This window comes from Calonectris borealis, chromosome 2 (genome assembly GCF_964195595.1).
Source record: "Calonectris borealis chromosome 2, bCalBor7.hap1.2, whole genome shotgun sequence".
NCBI lineage: Eukaryota > Metazoa > Chordata > Aves > Procellariiformes > Procellariidae > Calonectris > Calonectris borealis.
Genome location: NC_134313.1, coordinates 90,245,755 through 90,264,964, shown reverse-complemented (window position 1 = coordinate 90,264,964; position 19,210 = coordinate 90,245,755).

Below are 19,210 nucleotides of genomic sequence, written 5' to 3'. Positions count from 1 at the left end.
AAACCTTATTGTTGTAGCTTTGTAGACCTCATCATTCAACAAAGGAAATTACAAGGTAACAGATACATTTCATATTGATTTTGATGAGAATTGGATCAGACCTTGATTGTCTGGTAGTTAAAGTCTCATTCTCATTACATACTTTGTACCAGGAGCTCAGTCAGTTTCCTTCCTTTATTGACTTACAGGGGCTGTTACAGACTGTTTAAACACGAGTCAGCACAGATGCCACAGTAAGGTACTTTTCACAATGCATCTTGGGTTTTTTGGCAGACATAAGCCACCCTGATATTTAATGTCCCGTAACCTTTTTTTATTTTTAAGTTTAAAATCTTATGCTTCCTAGCTAGTACATCACAATTACATTAGGGACTGATTCAAAGTCCACTGTGGTCACTAAGATGTTTTTCATTGACTTCATTAGGGTCTGAAATAGGTTCATAATCTCTTTCAGGTTCCATGTCATCTTCTTTTATGACGTGGCTTTTGAGATCTTACTTATAGCAACTTTTAAATGTGAATATGAGGTAAATGTATAAAAAAGTAGATGGCAACACACTGATACAAACTAGACATAAAATTATGTCTAAAAACAAGTATCGTGGATCCCACCCCACTGAAAGCTGGGAAAAAATACTGCAATCCGCATCTATTTGAAAATACATTAATCTCTTCTTGTTTTTGAAAGCATAGTAAATCTTGTCTATAATTTATTTTTGAAAGGGCTTTAATCAGTTAAAAGGTCTGAATAGCATAATTATCAGAGTGGAAAGTGTGTTTAATCAGTTTTTGAAGAGTGAAGTGGGTTTGATGGATTTCCTTTAATTAAGCTTTCCAGATGACTCAGACAATATAAATATTTTTTGAAACTTTCCTCTATTATGTTCTGCAGCAGGTAAGTTAGGTCAGTAAACACTTCCAGAGCTTGGATTAAGAGAGCAATATATCACTATATACATCACAAAAGGGAAAGACTTATTACACAGGGAAACAGATTTGTGCAGCCAGCTTATTATCTCTTTATATTAGATTATATTCCCATCTCCACCAAGATGAGCTAACCTCAAGGATCCTTCTTATTAATAAAAAATCACAAAGATAATGAGATATATCATTTTGATGACATAACCTGGAAGAAAAGAAAAAGAAAAAAAAAATCCAAATATAGTTCTGAAAGTGGAAGAAGCAGCCTAAAAATCACTAGTTCATTACAAAAATAAATTTCAAAATAATTTTGTATTTTTTTGAACAATGCTTATTTTTATCAATGAAAATGAGTACGGGCATCATTTTGCCAGCATTCAACCTATTTGGCCTGGTGGAATTTGATGACAGGAGGTGTACGAATACTGTTACGTGAATATTTTGTACCAGCTGTCTACTCAATAAGTGGCCAACACAAAATTTTACACTCTGATTTGTCGTTTGCTGTGAAAGATCTGTGTCTACAGCCAAATTCTTTATCCTTTGTTTTAATATGAAGTATTTTATTTTTAGACTGTGACACTGATATTACACTTCACTGACTGGCTCAGGGTTAAAATGTATACCTATGATTAAGTTTTTGGAAAAAAAGGAACACACAACACTCAAGTGCATTCAGTAGGTACTAAAACTGAGCATTAAATGATAAATGCATATATTTGAATAAAACCTATTCACAACAAAGAACCACAACATCAACCTCTTTATTTAGATGAAAAATATTTTAATGATAAAGTGTAACACATGCAAGGTATATAACTCAAGTATTTTTTAAAACAACTTAAAAAATCAATATAGTGTGTACTGTCATTAGACTAGTAATTATGTGGAAATGAGTTAACAAAAAACAATTTTAAAGAAAATCTTAGATGGTAAAATAGAAGAAGGAATAATTACTAGCAAATTATTTATTAGATAATTAAATCTCTTTTTTTGCTTGTACAATTTGTGAGCAGACCATAGTTTTCCCTAATGAATTGTTTATTCAAATGTGTTCAACAAATGTCTTCCTAAAAATTTTGCTTTATAGATTGTACATCTTCAAGATGCACCCGTTGATTGTGATTGACCCAATAAGTCAAAGTAAATTGCTTCTTTTCCCTGATTGAATGTCCCCATAAGGCATTTTCTCCAAGAGAGTAAAATTCTGGGAAAATCTTCAAATAAATATAAGCTCTTATAGTTGCATTTAAATGAATATCACTGGAATGGTTTTTATATATATTGAGCATCTGGCCTTTGACATTCAAAGGCATATATATGCTTTTGGAAATCTTGCTTGCTGATATGTTCCTGGAAATTAAACACAAAAATAAATCTGAGCATGGTAAAATTACTTCAATATAATATTTAATTAATATTTGAGAGTTTTTTCTCTGTCTTTTAATGAGACAGAGGCATTGCAGAATCTTCTCTCTTTTTCGACAATCTTTAAAATTTTATCTTGAATATCAGTAGAAAGAAAATAATGGCAAGAACTCATCACATTTAGCGCGTGACTTCCCTTTTATTAATGGCACTGGAATAGCAAAAACACTGGGAAAAGAGAATGAAGGAAGGATTGCACCTATATGCCTTTGATCCAGCCACCACAGATAACCTTGTCCTGGTTTTGGCTGGGATGGAGTTGATTTTCTTCCTATTAACTGGTATAGTGCTGTGTTTTGGATGTAGTGTGAGAATAATGTTGATAACACACTGATGTTTTGGTTATTGCTAGGTAATGTTTACGCTAGTCAAGGACTTTTCATCTTCCCATGCCCTGCCAGATGTGCAAGGGGCTGGGAGGGAGCGTGGCCACGGCGGCTGGCCCAGCTGGCCAATGGACTATTCCATACCACATGACGTCATGCTCAGCATATAAGGCTGGGTGAAGAAGAAGGAGGGGGGGGCGTTCGGAGTGATGGCGTTTGTCTTCCCAAGTAACCGTTACGCGTGATGGAGCCCTGCTTTCCTGGAGATGGCTGAAGACCTGCCTGCCGATGGAAGTAGTGAATGAATTCCTTGTTTTGCTTTGCTTGCATGCAAGGCTTTTGCTTTCCCTATTAAACTGTCTTTATCTCAACCCACGAGTTTTCTCACTTTTACCCTTCTGATTCTCTCCCCCATCCCACCCGGCGGGGGGGTGAGCGAGCGGCTGCGTGGTGCTCAGTGGCCGGCTGGGGTTAAACCACAACAAACCTGTAGCTTGATAAACAATTCAGTTCTTATTATATTTTTCTGCATTACTCCACAGAGAAAAATGTTTTAAAGACAGTTAAAATTAACATATGGTTGATCATGAAAAAGTATTATTATCTTCTTGAAAAAGTTGTCTCAGAGGCTTATTAGTCAATCAACAGAAAACACATATAAAATGGATTAACAGCCCTTACAATCAAAGGCATCTATTATCATGCAGATAAATGGATTAAATCTAATAAAATACTCATTTTATTATATTCTTCTTATGTACTACTGAATTTACAGTAATTCATTGCTATTAATTTTGATAGAAGCGGTGTCCTGATTTATTTAACTTGTTAAAGACTGCCATTTGATGTGCAATTTATATCTGCTAAACATGCCTTAAAAACACAGACCCATGTCCTGGAGTATGTGTAAAGCAACCATCTTCTACAGCAGACAAGAGCTGTAAGGGACAGATGAAGAAATTACAAGTAAACATTATGAATTTAGCCTTTAGTAACTTTTCTTCTTTATATATTTTCATTTTTTAACAGGATCAATACAGTTATATAAAAATATGGAAAACCATGCAGAACGACATTCATATCAAGCACAATTTTTCCCCCAATATTTTAAGGTAATGTTCAGTTGTTTTTAGTCAAATTTGAGGGCATACCTTCAACCTACTTTATTTTCTGTATTATTTTCACTAGAGAAACCATTCAATATACTTTTCCTCAAACAATTACTACAAAAGAAACTGTGCTTTTCATTATGAAGACTCTACTGTCCATCCACCCCTGTGATTGGTTGGTCAGTTTTTCTACCTAGTTATATACTTTGTTATAAACGACACATATGACAGACATCTAATAGAACTAAATTTGCAGCATAGGTAAGTTTTTAACCAATATCTAACTGATACAAAAGAAGACTCTCTCACTATTTTCATATTGGTATACAAGCTATATGAAGTGATCTTCTAATGTCAAAAGGATTTTTACTACTCTCTAGGGAAAAAGAAAGGGAGTGAAGTGCAGAATTTTATCCATGAATTTGTGCCTTCCAAGACTAAGAGCAAGAAAGCCTAAGTGCCTTTATACTTTTACCCTATATTTCCCTAAAACAACATTGCATTTGTCTGAGGTAATGATTTTTGCTCTCAACATCCTCTAAGAGAAAGAATTATATCTACTGATGATTTTGGTATTTGCACTTTTCATTCTTCCAGTAATTTCTTTTTTTCTCCAGAATTCTTACACATACTTTATTTGCTACTTTTTTGCTTTGTGGCTTTTTAAATACTCAGAATTATTTTCCAGATTTATACATGAAATTCTGCATTCATTGAACCCAATGACAAAAACTTCATGTTTTCTTAAAGTCCTAACTTTAAAGTATTTTGGAAAATGAACCAGAAAATGTTTGCCATTTGTCGTTGATGTTTTGATGTTAATCTGCTTTAACACACTGCTGAGGAGATAGAACACAGAGATATTCCACAGAGATACCTCCACATCTACATTTTACAGTATTTGTTCAGAGGAATGATTTATTCAATTAATTTAACTGTAAAGACAATTAGGTAAAATAGTTCAAAGAAACATCTACCCCCAGTTTAAAACTTTCTGTTCTTGAAATAAATATAGCTTTTACAGAATGACAAGTGGATGGATCACTTTCAGAAAATTGTACAGATCAGTTTGGAAAGTGTACAAAATTGCCCCAGTGAGATATATGTCTCTATTACCTTATGCACCTTATTACCTTATTTCAGATTCCTTTGGTTTGAACCATCTCACTTTTGTCAACTTGATGCCACTCAGTAACTTCAATTTTTTCTTATCAACAATAATTTTCCCAAAATACTAACAAGTACAAGATCCTTACAAACAATGTTTGTCATGTCAGTCAGAGAGACTAGTGAGTACTGAACATTTAAATTCCTTTGATAAATCTGTAAATCTTTCTGCCCAGGGTTCATCCAAACCTTTCTTTTTATCATCACTATTTTACCCTATTAAAACAGAAACAAAAATATCTTAAAAAGCAAGAGCCCAAATTGTCCACTAGCATACATCAGAATAAATCCAGTGCTAAAACCTTTCTGTACAGCTGAGATGTACAGATGCCCTATTGCTTTTTGCACCATGAACTTGACACATGGATGAGCAGTTCTTTAAACTACTCTCATGCAAGTTTTGCATAATTGTTTCTGAGACAATTGTAAATTCTTGATATAAAAATTATTCTATTTGTTAAATTCAAACACAAACTGCTTTTTTTATTTTGGTTTGGTCTTATACATCTATTTAGATAAGATTTTGTTGTTTATTTTAACATTCTAACAGTGATTTGTCATTTAAAAACTTATAGTACTAGTTCATAAATTCAGTGAAAGCCCCTGAAGATCTGTATTGTTTAGTCATTCTATGAATAGTACAGTAATAAACTTATTGATTCAAATTTAGCACTTAGCTAACAGGCTTGTTATAGTGCTGACAATATTTCAATAGGTCAATAAAATAAGGAAACACAGGGTAGGTCAGTCAATAAGTTTAATAATGTCAATTTGTTTGCATGCCAAACCTCCAAATCAATCAAATGTGTATGCAAATAGCTCTATTTAATCTGGATTGAGAAGAGAAGATACTTAAGGGTATAATGAAAATTGAAGCTCTTCTTTACTTCTCTGCATAAAGTGCATCACCATCAGCATAAAAAATACAGTTAATGTTCGATGGGTAACAATTAACTGCTTAACGAATGAAAATAATGCTAAATTTCTTTTAAGATTTATGGTCCTGATTCAGCCAAGTACCTAATTCCTTGTCTAACTTCAAGTAAAAGCATAGCCTGGTTAAAGATAACGGAGCAAGCTATGTAGCTGTTACAAAAGATGAATGCTTAAGAAACTCACTGAAATGCACTTTATATCATAGAAGAATATGCATTCTTTCCTTTTGATGGTGTATCTTGTCAATAAGTGAACTTTAGAAGTCAACGTGGATGAACATTTAACCACTACCTAAACACAGACCTCAATGCTCCATTAATGTCAAAACCTGCATCTTTGGAAACCTAGCAGAGATGATCTTTGAAACAAGCATTTGTTGGGGGTGGGCAGGGAAGGTGAAAGAGAGGAAAATAAAGGAAGATAAAAGAAGAATACATGTTTATACTCTTTATTCTATTGTTTGAAGGTAGCCTGACTAGATTTTGAGTTTAGTATCTCTTTCATTCACATTTATGAAGTGCAGTTCCCTATGTTTCTAGTAACAAACAAACCGATTGCTTAAATCTGGAGTGGCTACATACTTCGTACCTCACTGGCAACTATTAACTTGTTCTTGTCATTAAATGGACTTCATGATACTTTGCTTTGCATAAACACGGAAGCAACTACAAGATCAGAATGAAAAAAAAAAACAAAACAAGAAGATCTATTGAGCTACAGTTTAATCCAGGAGTGCCCAGGAGGTGGGGAAACTAGCTCAAATATTTTTCTGCATGAGTCACCTAAATCTGTAATGTATATGGGCTCACCAACAAACTACAGACTATTTTGAAGATGGGGAATAAGCTTTCTAATTCTGCCTTGTTGAAATTTTCAGTATGCATATATAATTAAATATTTATTGGATCGGAAATAGATTGATGTAATGAGGATTACTATAGCCTTGTAATAGAAGGAGAGATCTGAGTTACAGTTCCTTTTCCAATGAATGCTTATGGATTTCATATTAAAGAATTTCATATTAAGGTATTATTAAAGCAAAGGACTAGAGTGCAATTCTTATTATTCCTCCCTAACCAGTAGGCAATAAAGTAATTCTTATCCTCTTTCTGATTCAATGAATATTTAATTATTTCATACAAAGCTGAAAATTTCAATGAGAATATGCCCACCCTTATTGTATTCCATAACTATAAGTATTTGACTATTCAACTCAACCATTACATAGGAGGAAAAGATGTCCATAGAGATGTCCATAGAAGACGTGACTTGTGCTTAGGTCTTTCACGTTTGGAAAAGTGCTCTACCAACACAGCTTCAGCATAAAAGCATGTGATATCACACAGTCTTGTCTCACATTTTCATAAGACAAATACTAAAATTCAGCAGATTTTAATTGATGTAGCCCCATGGAGAAAAGTACTTCATGCCAGAAGGGTGTGCTATTTTGTGAGAGATATGTAAATCCAACAGATAGATAGGTAAAACTTAAAATATGCTCTTGTCTTCAGTAATTTCCCTTAGTGGCTTCTTGCCAACCAAACATTTTGGGATTCCATTCAAGCTCTTTCTTTGCCTTTTTAATAATTTCCCTGGACAAGGTTGAAGGGATGCTGTTTCCTATAGGCATCATGAGGTCCGAACTTTGCAGAAAAGTGCTGTGTAACCTGACTTTAACCATCCTGTTCTCTTCCTTGTACCACATAAGACATTTCTTTCAATAACACTGATACTGAACATTTACTGTCCTCATAAGCTCCAGATTTGACTTCTCAGTAGCTGAGCTTACACTGCAGGGGTGCGGTCTGTAACGTACTTCAAGTGTGCACTGCTTCCCAAGTGCACACTCAGTGCTTGTCTTACCTGCCTGTGCCCCTGCTTGTACTGGTTCCTGTGGAGGGATGTCTAGATTCAGAGAAGGGGGGAGAGCTGATATGTAGTTCTGACTTGCATCTGTATTAACCCTCAGTGACTACTAATGAAGTTACTAAGTAAAAAGGGACCTAGACATGGAAAGAAAGAAGAAAAAGGGGTAAGTTGAAGAAGTGCAAATGCTAAGAATTATGGAACAGGTTAAATTCTTCAGAAGTGTAACAGATGACTGGAAAAGATTCACAACAGAAATTACATCTATTCGTGATGATGAATAGCACTACTCAGAAAGGCAGTGAACAGAAGGGATCTCTTTCATCTGCAGTCATTGGGCAGAAGCATTAGATTTACCATTATTTAACTGAGAAAAAAATGTGAGGTAGTTATGAGACCTCGCATATGAAGTACATGAAGTTACACTAAAAGTGCTTAAAGATAATCATGTTAGTGTTTCTAGGACCTAAAATGGAGGGAAGCCAGTAAACTACACAGTCTCAATGAAAAGAGTGAAGCAAAAGAAAGCATGTGATGCTTCAGAAACTATAAGGCAAGGGAGATCAGCAAGAAGGTGACTCATAACAATTGATATAATGAGTTGGACTGCCAGCACAGTGCATGTCTTCCTAGGAACGGAGAGACATATGGTTAACTGGCCTTTAAGACACTTAGGCTGAACCATAATAATCCCTATCAAACACCATGGAGCATTTTACCTGCTCTCAGTGTTAACAGTGTGATGGATTATTAAAACAGAAATTTCATTGTTTGAAGATCACCATTTCATGACAATAAAAGCTGTGTCCTTTTCGCTGTTCTCATAAAAACTGTGCCTACATTTATACCACAATTGTTCCTTCTCCATATGAAAATATGGAGAAATATTGCCCAGGATCAAGTCCTAAGTGACTTGACAACAGCGTCACTGGCAAGTCTCTAATTAGGAAAAAAAAAGGTGGAACACCTCATTTTGTATGTTTGATCAAGTTTTATTTGATTATTTTTTGATTCTGGATAAATACCAATGTTCTATAGTTATAACGAACAGCACTACACTTAAAAAGAAAAGTGAAAGGAATGTAAACCTTTGAATTAGACCTCAGCAAACATTAAATGGCTTGTAAGTCAGAAGGATAATTGTATTTATTGCAACTTCATCACATTTTTTTTTTCATACAAAGTGGAAAACATTATCATTTGGGAGATGTTAGGTTAGCTGTACTCAGTTCACTTGCTGCTAAAAGGATATAGTGTGAAATGGAATGTCTCCTAGAGCTTTTTTTCAGTACACAGACTAAATGAAGTGTAATTTTCTGATAATTACCTTTAACAATACAAGCTACATAAATTTTCAGTATCAGTACACTGTGCTTTAGTATCTGAGCCTTTGATGACAAATTACATTTACTTTTAATATGTTTTATTCTGTCAGACCATAAGAGGACTATCTGGTATATCTGAAAGTTCAGGCTTCTATGCTTACTTACGTATGAACATCTTCAACATTGATTGCAGTAGTAGAAAAAAATCACACATAATGGCAGTATATCTGGTGACCTAAATTTTACCTTTGCATCAAGATATGCCCTAACTGATTATTCCCAAACTACATCTAATAGCTAATATCTTTTTTCCCACAATATTGTCAACATTGCCTAAATGTTCTTACATGAGTAATATTTCACCAAATATTTACTTGAGTGGTTTTCCTCTGCATTTTAAATTTTTGCTGATGTTACATATCTTGGCCCAGAATCTGTCTCCTAATAAAAGTGAAAGGTCTTCAAACTCTTCTGTCTACACAGTTTAGGAATTATCACCACAGAGAGCTCCTGCTTACAAGAGGAGTATTTTTAATGACATATTGGTAAAAATTTATAGATGTTAAGGAACTGAAAAACTATGAGAATTAACAAATGTCATTACCATAAGAGAACTAACTGGTGGCTCAGATGAAAGAAATGTGATGCATTTGTTTACTGCTCAACAGTTTACCCTCCACAGGTATAGAGGCTGCAGATTGATTTTGTTCTCCTCTCTTGTTCACATCAGAAGCTAGTCCCCATTCACCTTCAGAGAAGTAACATTAGCCATGTGTCAGCCTAGGAGCCCTTTCAGAATACAGACCATAATCTGATGGCTAGCTGATAACAAAATATATTAAAAACTTCTCCACTGTAAGGAGATTGGGCAGTGCCATTAGCGAAAACCTAAGGACTGGTGCTTTTTTTTACATTTACTCACTTACTAGAATATCCGGTTTTCAGACGTGATCATCTTTCTGGGGACATTTACACATTTAACGTTTAAAAGTCAATTTAATTTTAAACATACCACCTGTATTAAATTCAAACCAAGATATGAAATTCTCCTAACTATATTCTAGTGTTTTTACGAGTTATCAGCAAAAGGCAAAAGTAGAGTTGGAGTTGAAGTTTAGTTCCATCTCAGGTAAACCTGCCGGATGCTTGATTCGCATGAAGTATCCTAGTAATGGCAAAAAAGGCAAATAGTTAGCTGACAGTAAAAGAAAAACAGATAATTCAAGTTAGAATCTATCAGATGTGACCTAGAAACCACATAGACAATAAACTTAGAGCCATTAAGGTAACTTTTTTTTTCAATTGATTTTCATAAAATGGGAATTTTGGCCAGTATTTTAAACAAACCTAAGGGAGTTAGGGACCCAGATCCCAGTGAAATTCTTCTTCCTGAATATAATGAGATTAAATCCCTTAGGCTGTTTTGGAGAGCTTAATCTTGATGTTTTAGCTTAAACTACAGTCATTGAATATATAATACAAGTTGCCTGAAGACATGATGGTGTTCCATTCAGCTAATAAAGGGCTCCAGTCTGAAAAGAAATGTACATGGATTATTTAAGAACCAGAGGAATATTATCTTTCCTTACTGCATGTTAGAAATATTCATTAAACCTCAAATAGTTCTGTGCTTAAAGTATAAAATTCTAAAAGAGCTTTATCCTGCTGTTCCTCCAAATATTGACAAAGCACTTAAAATAAAACTGAAATGATGTAACTTTGGGGGGGGGGGGAAGATGGAATCTGATGAGAAAAAACCTGTTTGCTTGCACTGCAGAGTATAAGTCAGTTATACGCAGATGGAGATTTATCACTTTCAAACAAAAAAGAAACATGGCCTGTATCTGGACTGACTGAACACTTGGAGGGGACTTCTTTAACCAAAAAGTTTTCATTTATTAAGAGTATCTTTTTGTTTCCCAAGTTATATTTTACCTTTGTGATCAAAAGAATATTTCAAATTTCTTGGGCAAAACCTAACTACCAAAATTCAAAAACAAAGCTTCTAGTGGTTTATTTAGTGATTTAGTCCCTACAATGCCAACCCATTTCTAACCTATCTATCTTAGAGTTCAGTTTCACATGAACCATTAATTTCTGTAATCGCCCCGACAACCCAACTCCTTTTACTTTTTACCGACACTTGTACAAACACTACAAAATAGTTACGAAAATGTTCATACTTTGGTTTGAATAACAGGACAGGTGCAGAACTTCTCAAGAACACAGGGAAATTAGCATGCAAAAATATGTAGTGTGATCTGGACATAATAAGATTCAAAGAAGAGTTATTCTATCTGTATTAACTTGGTCTATTAGTACAAAAAACTTTTTTTGTCCTATTAATTCTATACCAAGTAGGTTGTCTTTTGTGTTATTTTCTTACCTAGACAAGCATGTTGAAAATGATTAACCAGTAATAAGGCTGTTAGGTTGCTTTGCCACTGTCTGCCCCCTCCCACATCTTGGGGACTGATTCCGTTTTATGTGGCTTTTGTTAAGATCCCACACTGCCAACAGCAGCTTCATAATGAACTCCAATCTGGCCTTTCAGTCTAATAGTGGAACACAGTAATTCCAGGGTTTTTTTTTGTTTGTTTGTTTGTTTGTTTTTTTTTTTTTGCAAAGCAGATGCATCTACATTAGTGTTTCAATTAGGATTTGAAGTGTGCTTTTGAAATGAATCCATTGATAATACCCACTGTGCTTTGAACCATTTTATAGAGAAGTCTCAGACCACACAAACTGTTGGATGTATTATTCTTTCATCCTTCTGGATGAAACCAAACAACAAGGCCCAGGAGGTACCCTAATGTAATCCACCTGTTAATGGGTATTTATCCCATGGTACCGGACTAGAGCTAGAAGATAGGAAAAAAACATGAAATGTAGAGATGATGAGTCTCAGCACCACCTGGTTTGTTCTATAGACTTTTTCTGTCATACTGCCTAGCTTCTGTATCACTTAGATCTATTGCTTTCATAAATGATCTATCACATTTAGTTGTGTTCACATTGCACGCTAAAGAAAATGAAGCAAACAAACAAAAAACTTATTCTAGGAAAACAGATAAGTTCACGACTGCAAAAAGTCAGAATCACTGTTGGAAAAAAAAAGCATCAAATATGAAGAAATAATTAAGATAAATGTGAAACTAATCTCTTATATATGCTTTATATAAGTATCTTAACAGAAGAAAAAGTCTCCATATAATAATATTCTCTGTCTTTCCTCAGTGTAGAGAAAATTCTTGTTTGGAAGTACAGATAATTCTGTTGATCAAAATCCCCTAACTTAGCTTCACTCTTTTTTCCATTTCCTTGCCTACTCAAAAGCCAGAAAACTTGCTTTGCAAATTGCTCTTATTTTAAATTTCTTTATTCAAACAACGTTTATAGCAAGTTGGGGTGTGACAATAGAATAGAAATATTACAGAACAGCAGCAAATCTTGAAGAGTTTGAGCACAGCAGAGACTGGTCTTGAAAACTGCATTTACCAGTATGGAACCCGGATGAGGAGGACAGAAGGACATGCGATCAAATCAGTCTGTATGCACATGTATATGCCATCTGCATGTGCATGGTTGGTTGCAGCTCTGTCGTATTTAGCAATAAATTTGTGAATATTGTGCCCTCTAAGAGCAAGGCCAGGACAAAGAATGTACAGGCTGCCCAAGGATTTCTAAGAACAATGCATTCTCTCTTCAGCTTTGCTCCTACCCTGTTGAGGTCTCTGAGTGAGAGAATGTGTGCACACTGAAACAGCATGGAAAATGATAAAAAAACCACAAGAAGGTATATGATAGAGTGAAGAGAACTGTTAACCAAGGCCATACTACAGAAAAGCTGCTTTAATAAGAATGTGAGAATGCTTTAGTAGAGTACTGAAGTGCAGCTAGAAGCCCATGCTGCTTAGACCCTTGACAGCGAAAGAGGAGAAAACACTCAGCTGTTAGAGGAGCTTCTGGCTGTGGATTTTTTGGAATGGAATGATTCCACAATTAAAGGGGATGGATAAGCATTCTGATAATGAGCCATTAGAAAACCTCTAATGATACTTTTTAAAAAGTGCTACTGATGACTGTACACTTCTGCTATGACTCATGGCACTGCAAGGTGAGAATAAGACAACTGAACAGTCAAAAAGGATACCACATACAGCTATCAAGACACAGCATCCCAAGTATCACACAGATGTCTACCAACACGTGCAAAAGACTTTGCATCTTTTCATTAAAGTCTCCAGACAATTCAACAGTATTCAGAAGTGGAATAGTGAGGGCTGGGGTGGGGGGGAAGCATTTCAGGATTTATGAGATCACAAGAAGGAAGTGACACAAATGATCATTTTCGTATTAAAGTATGATGGGAAGAAATGGGTTTGTGCAAGACTGAATTTTGTTTAAATGTTTGAACAACAATCCCAGAAGATTTTAAAGCTAGTATCACAGGCTGGATAAAGTCTACATACCTGGGGACAAAAGGTTAGGTTAGGAAACCTAAACACAGAGTACGCAACTACAGGTGAGGTTTGATAGCTCAGCTGCAATATATATAGACTATAATAAGGTGTCCAAAATGAAAAGTGGATGGTTAAAGAACAAGGCTCTACAACCCTCTGAAATTCTAGACCTGATACTAAGAAAAGGCAACATCATATTGAGTGACAAGTATTGCATAGCTACTGTAGATTACTGCTCCATTTCATGAGATGGTGAGCATTTGGAAAATACTCAGGAAATGAAAGGCACATTTTCCAAGTATCTGACATGACAGAAAAGAGGCACACAGTACATCACAACAGGAGAATCTGAGTACCAGATGCTTTCTACTGGTCACTCAGAGAGCAATAGGAAGGGCAGTCAGCAGAAAAGATGCCTGATACTGATGGCAAAACCAAAACAAAAGAAAAACAGTAACAAGCTGGTGATATTTAATAACTATACATCATTCCAGAGTCCAGATGGTAGGACAATAAGGAAAGAAATAAGGATGAAAACACTGTTTCCTAGAGGAAATACTGTCAGGCTAAAGTAACTTTATAAATTTCTGATTTAACAGCTCTTGTAATGCACTGAAAATTTTTAAGACTCTTTGAAGGGTGAACCTTTGCATATCACACTGTCAGGTTGTTGATGTCATTTCTGCAGTCCCATTTACCAGCACTTTCCTTTCTCCATTCTTTGCATTCTTATCCTGTTCAACAGAAGTCTGTCAGAGTCAGCAAACGTGCTAAGGCTGAAACTACCTTTCGGATGGTATGGTCTCTCTATCATTGAATCACCTGGCAGAGTGCTGGCTTATACTTAAGCAAGGCTTAGAACTTCCCCACTATGCATCATAAGTACAACTTACCCTTCATTTTACTTACATCAATTTGAGTAATAAATCATAGTTCCTTTACTGAGACAGAACTCAAGACCATTTTCTCATTTAATAGCTTTCATCTTTATGATGTTCTATATAATGGATATCACAGTACACTAATGAGTTTGCCAGCATTATCAGAAGATGTATCACTATCTACATAGTTCCTTTTTATCCCTAGAAAGACTGCATGAAGTTATCAGTTTTATAATTTCTCTCCACTTATATGGGTTATATAGGTAAAAAATCATGGTTCTTTAAAAATACTTTGAAACATTCTTCTTATTTAGCAATGTTTTTAGTGTACAGTTACGGTTATGTTTTCTCATTAATAGTGTCTCAGTCAATAGTCAGTATTTGTCTAAGGAGAGTGTGACCACACACAAAAGTATTTAATTTTAAAAATAGAATTAAGAACTGATCTACAGAATATGGGACTTCATTTATTTTATCCACAGGATATTAATGCCTATGTCTGAAATGCAGTATTAAAAATAATAGATTGAATTTCCAGTATCCCTATTTGAGAATCACCGGATGTTTCTGTAAGGATACAGGACAAGCTTTTTTTTGATGAAAAGGTGTGACATACATCAGCACATTTGAAATCTAGAGGAACAAGGAAAGAAGACGGAAGATGGCTCTTCTGCAATAGACCTTTAAACAAAAATCTTTGCTGTTTTGAAATAAAAAAAAATACTGAAAAGATTATTGGATTTGTAACTTATTTTTGTTACTGTAAATCTTGTGCTTAAAATTGCTTTCAAAACTATCATTAAAGATTTTCTACCCTCAGTGGCATAACATGAGGGAAGACTAGAACTGCATGATCAGTGAGCCGAAAGTTGCCCAATATTTGCTGACAACATCTTGTAAGAGCTGCAGGAAAAATGGTTTCTAGCACTGGTGTTCTTTGGAGCTACCTTGATAATGTTTCGAGTTTTTGCATAAAATTTTGACTTCCACAGTAGAGACAAAGACAGGGGGGGAAAAAAAAAAAGATGATACATCTGAAAAAAATAAAATAAGCCACAAACCATATGTTACATAAAAAGTTTTGAAAAATATTTTCAAAGTTTTTTTATTAGTTTTGTTTTATACCAGCCACAGAGACTGATGCACCGTCAGCACAGCAATTCACTCCATGGTCTCCATTCTGCACAGATTTCAGTCCAACTCTGCAGCCTACTTAGGGTACCTCAACACATATACCCATCCAAAAGACGGCTTCTCTAAACTACAAAGCCATTTCCATTCCTTTCCCCTCCTTGTTCACTTGAATCTGAGATACATGCTTCTCCTCAGCATTTCCTGATTACTGCCTTAAGCAGTGGAATTTCACATGTATCTCAGGTTTGTCTGATTTTTTGAGTCGACCAACTACTTCCCAGCAGTGGCATGGCTAAACCCTTATGTTTTCAGTGTAGATTAAAACTTTGATTACTATTCTACGGACTCTTTTCAAGCCCAGAACAGCAGATGAGGTTGTACATGCTTGACTGAGTAAATACACTGGCTATTTCTTCTTACATTACAATTTCACCTTCCTTCAGAGACTTTGAGCATATAACCCTGCTTTAGTGTCACTGAAAATCAAATACTTTGAGGAAAACAAGAGCAAAGTTTTTCTTTAAAAATCACTGAGTTCCCTCAGTCACCCATTCTGCTATCAGTGGAGGAAACAGTCAGAAAAAAGAGAGCCCAGTTTCACCAAGCACTGATGAACTTGGTGAAATATAGTTATTTGCAGTCAGGATCTTAATTTTCCATTTTATGCCCAAAGACACTACCTGAGCTGAGTTCTGAGTGCTTATTGCAGGCACATCATAGTTAAATAGATAAGTGCTCTAGCAAAGCTATTATAATCAAGGCAGAGAAAACAAAAAACATGGTGGGAAGAGAAATGGGCACAGAGAGGTGAAATGATTTGTTCAAGATTCTCTGGTTAATTAGATTTACAGCAGTGCACAGAAACTAGTATTCTGAAATTGGCATGCGAGCCAGTAGATATTACTGTCTTCTCTCAGGATACTCTCACATATATCATAGGGCAAGCTCACTCACAGCAATTCAAGATATGGAGAACAATGCCAAGATAAATTTTATATTACCTCTGCAGAAGCTAACTATTCCTTCACTATCACTAAAGATCTATTCACAGAAAATCACAGTTGAAATACAGTTCTTTGTTGTCATTTGCATAACATTTATCCAGCTATTTATCTCATGCATGAGGTTTCCCTTACCAAGAGCAGACAGCTTGTAAGAAAGTATATTAAGTGAAAGTGATATACATTTAAATAAAACAATTTTCTGAGAAGTAATTTACCCTTCCTACTTTACGAGCCATAGAATTCAGTAGTTTTGAAGTGCTGTATATAATGAATGCTAACCTCACAGGGCTAAGCAATAATTGTCATTTTTCTGTCTTAAAGATTGCAGCTATTATTTATTTATAGTATAATACACTCAAGTTGTCATTCACCCCATGACCGTGCCACCAACCACCTTTATTCCACAGTATAAAAGAAAACTGCTCAAGGGATAGATTTCTATATGCAAATTATATGAAAGTTATTAAAGCAACAATTGCTCATAATGTTGAAATATCGAGGATGGTGAGGCAAATGCTATGGAGGACAACAACAGAACCTCAGCTCACTTCAGTGGGCTCTATCTCAGATTTTACTGTGTCTCAAATCCACACTGTAAAAAGCAGTGCTAGTCTTCATTTAACTGTGCTGGTTAACTTTCAGAGTCTTTCAGTGTCTTTCTGCCAGCTTCATTCCTGGCTCTGGTTTATTTGAAGGACTGGAAAAAATGGCTCAAACTCATCCCTGCAGGAGCTGACAGCCTTAACTCCTGATGCTGCAGCAGGCTTCCAGGCCATACAGCAGTGGGGCAGGAGCTCTTGTTCCTCTGGGAGATAATCAAATCAACAAATTAAACTGTGATGTTTAAAGCCTTCCCCCCCATCCATAAAACACAAACATGCACAGGCACACAACTGCATGAGGTAACTGAGTTTTGTTGTTATCAGAATCCTCACACTGGGAACTTGTGAAGTGATTGTTTTCATCTTTTTCTGTAAATAGAGGGGGATACATAATAAAAATAGTTACCTGCTATCTCTAGGATAGATGGAGAAGCTATCAGTATGCCATTTTGATGAAGAACTCTAAAAAAAGAAACAAAGCAACAACAATCTTAGATTCTGCACAGGGACTGCACAGCCAATTCAGAAGCATCCTGAGGGGTTTTAGTACATTTTCTGAACTTCAGGGTTGTATTTAATATGACTATTTCTATTTTTCAAATGAAGATAATTGAAAGAAGCAGGCAAATCATAAATTCTTAATGCTAATAGACCTTCAGTTCCTATCCAACATAATTTTTACATGTTTATATGAATATATGTGTTTTACATCTATTGTTGCTTAGAATATAAGAATTTAATATTAAAAATATTATCTTTGGATGTTAAAATTTAACTATATTGATCCTAATGCTGCAAGTTATCTAAATACTGACCTCATAATTAGATAATGATACACTTAAATAATCTTCAAAGTCTGCAACTTCTAGCCTGATTTTCATCAGCACTGAGCATTCCCAGCTGGATCCAAGAATATCCAATACCTTATAAGATTGTCTCTTTATATCTGAGATTTAGGTACTCAGGCAAATTTCCTTAAGAAAAATTTATATTAATTTGCATTAATGAAATAAGCTTGCTTAGAAAATCATTAATTCATTACATAGAGCATAAGACCTTTACTTAACAATGTGTCATGAAACTCACTCATCTACTAAAGCAAGCAAGTGATTTGTATAGAGTGATTCCAAAGGACAAGAAGTCCCTTTCTCCTCTGGGAAATTCTCGTGGAAGAGGGCTTCTCAATGGAAAATATTCCTCTGGAAAAGATTTGGCTAAATTTCTTCAGGAAAGAGCAAGGAGCAGTGAGATCCATTGCTGAACAAATGGTAGATTTCTCCAAATCTGCCCTTCCAAGCTGAATGTAAATCCCTGTATCTGTGCATGGAGCACCCGGCTCTCCCAGTTTCGTCACCCATCTATGCTGTAGCTTCAGATTGGCTTCAGGTGTCCTGGCTGTGCATACCCACTGAAGACCAACTCCCCAGAAGGTTAGTTCTCCTTGTAGTACTTTACTCAAAGAGCCTTTGAGGAGATCCAAGAAAAGGCCATTCATCTTAGGCTTTAATGTCCTCAATACTGTAAACTCTTCAAAACAATGTAGTGGTAATGCATGGTTCTTAGCTTCCTCCTTACCATTCCTGCTCTGAAGACGTGGGACCCTACAAAGAGCTCTTGCAGGAAGAAAGAAAGGAAGAGATTTGAATGACGCAGCCAAAACAGCACTGTTCTTTTCAGACCTTTTTTCAAAGACTTACAGATTTTGCTGTTGTATTGCATTTTAACTGTAGATGTATTGTTCTTACAGACACATGCAGATCATTTGCAACACTAAGGTCACAGACCAAATTCTATTATTAAGCTACAAATCCAAAGCATTTTAGCCCTCTATAGCCTACAGGGCAAAGTGACCTTCCAGTATCTGAGAATATGAGAAAAGTTCACTCCTTAGCATTCACACTTTCAATCACAATGAGCAGCCTACACATGATGATTCTCTAGATACTGACAAATGATAAAAAGACTGATTATTGCTCTTCCTTTTTCTTCTTTTCTTACTGATTTGGTAATGGTAACTGCTCAAATATCTTTGCATGCTTCATTGT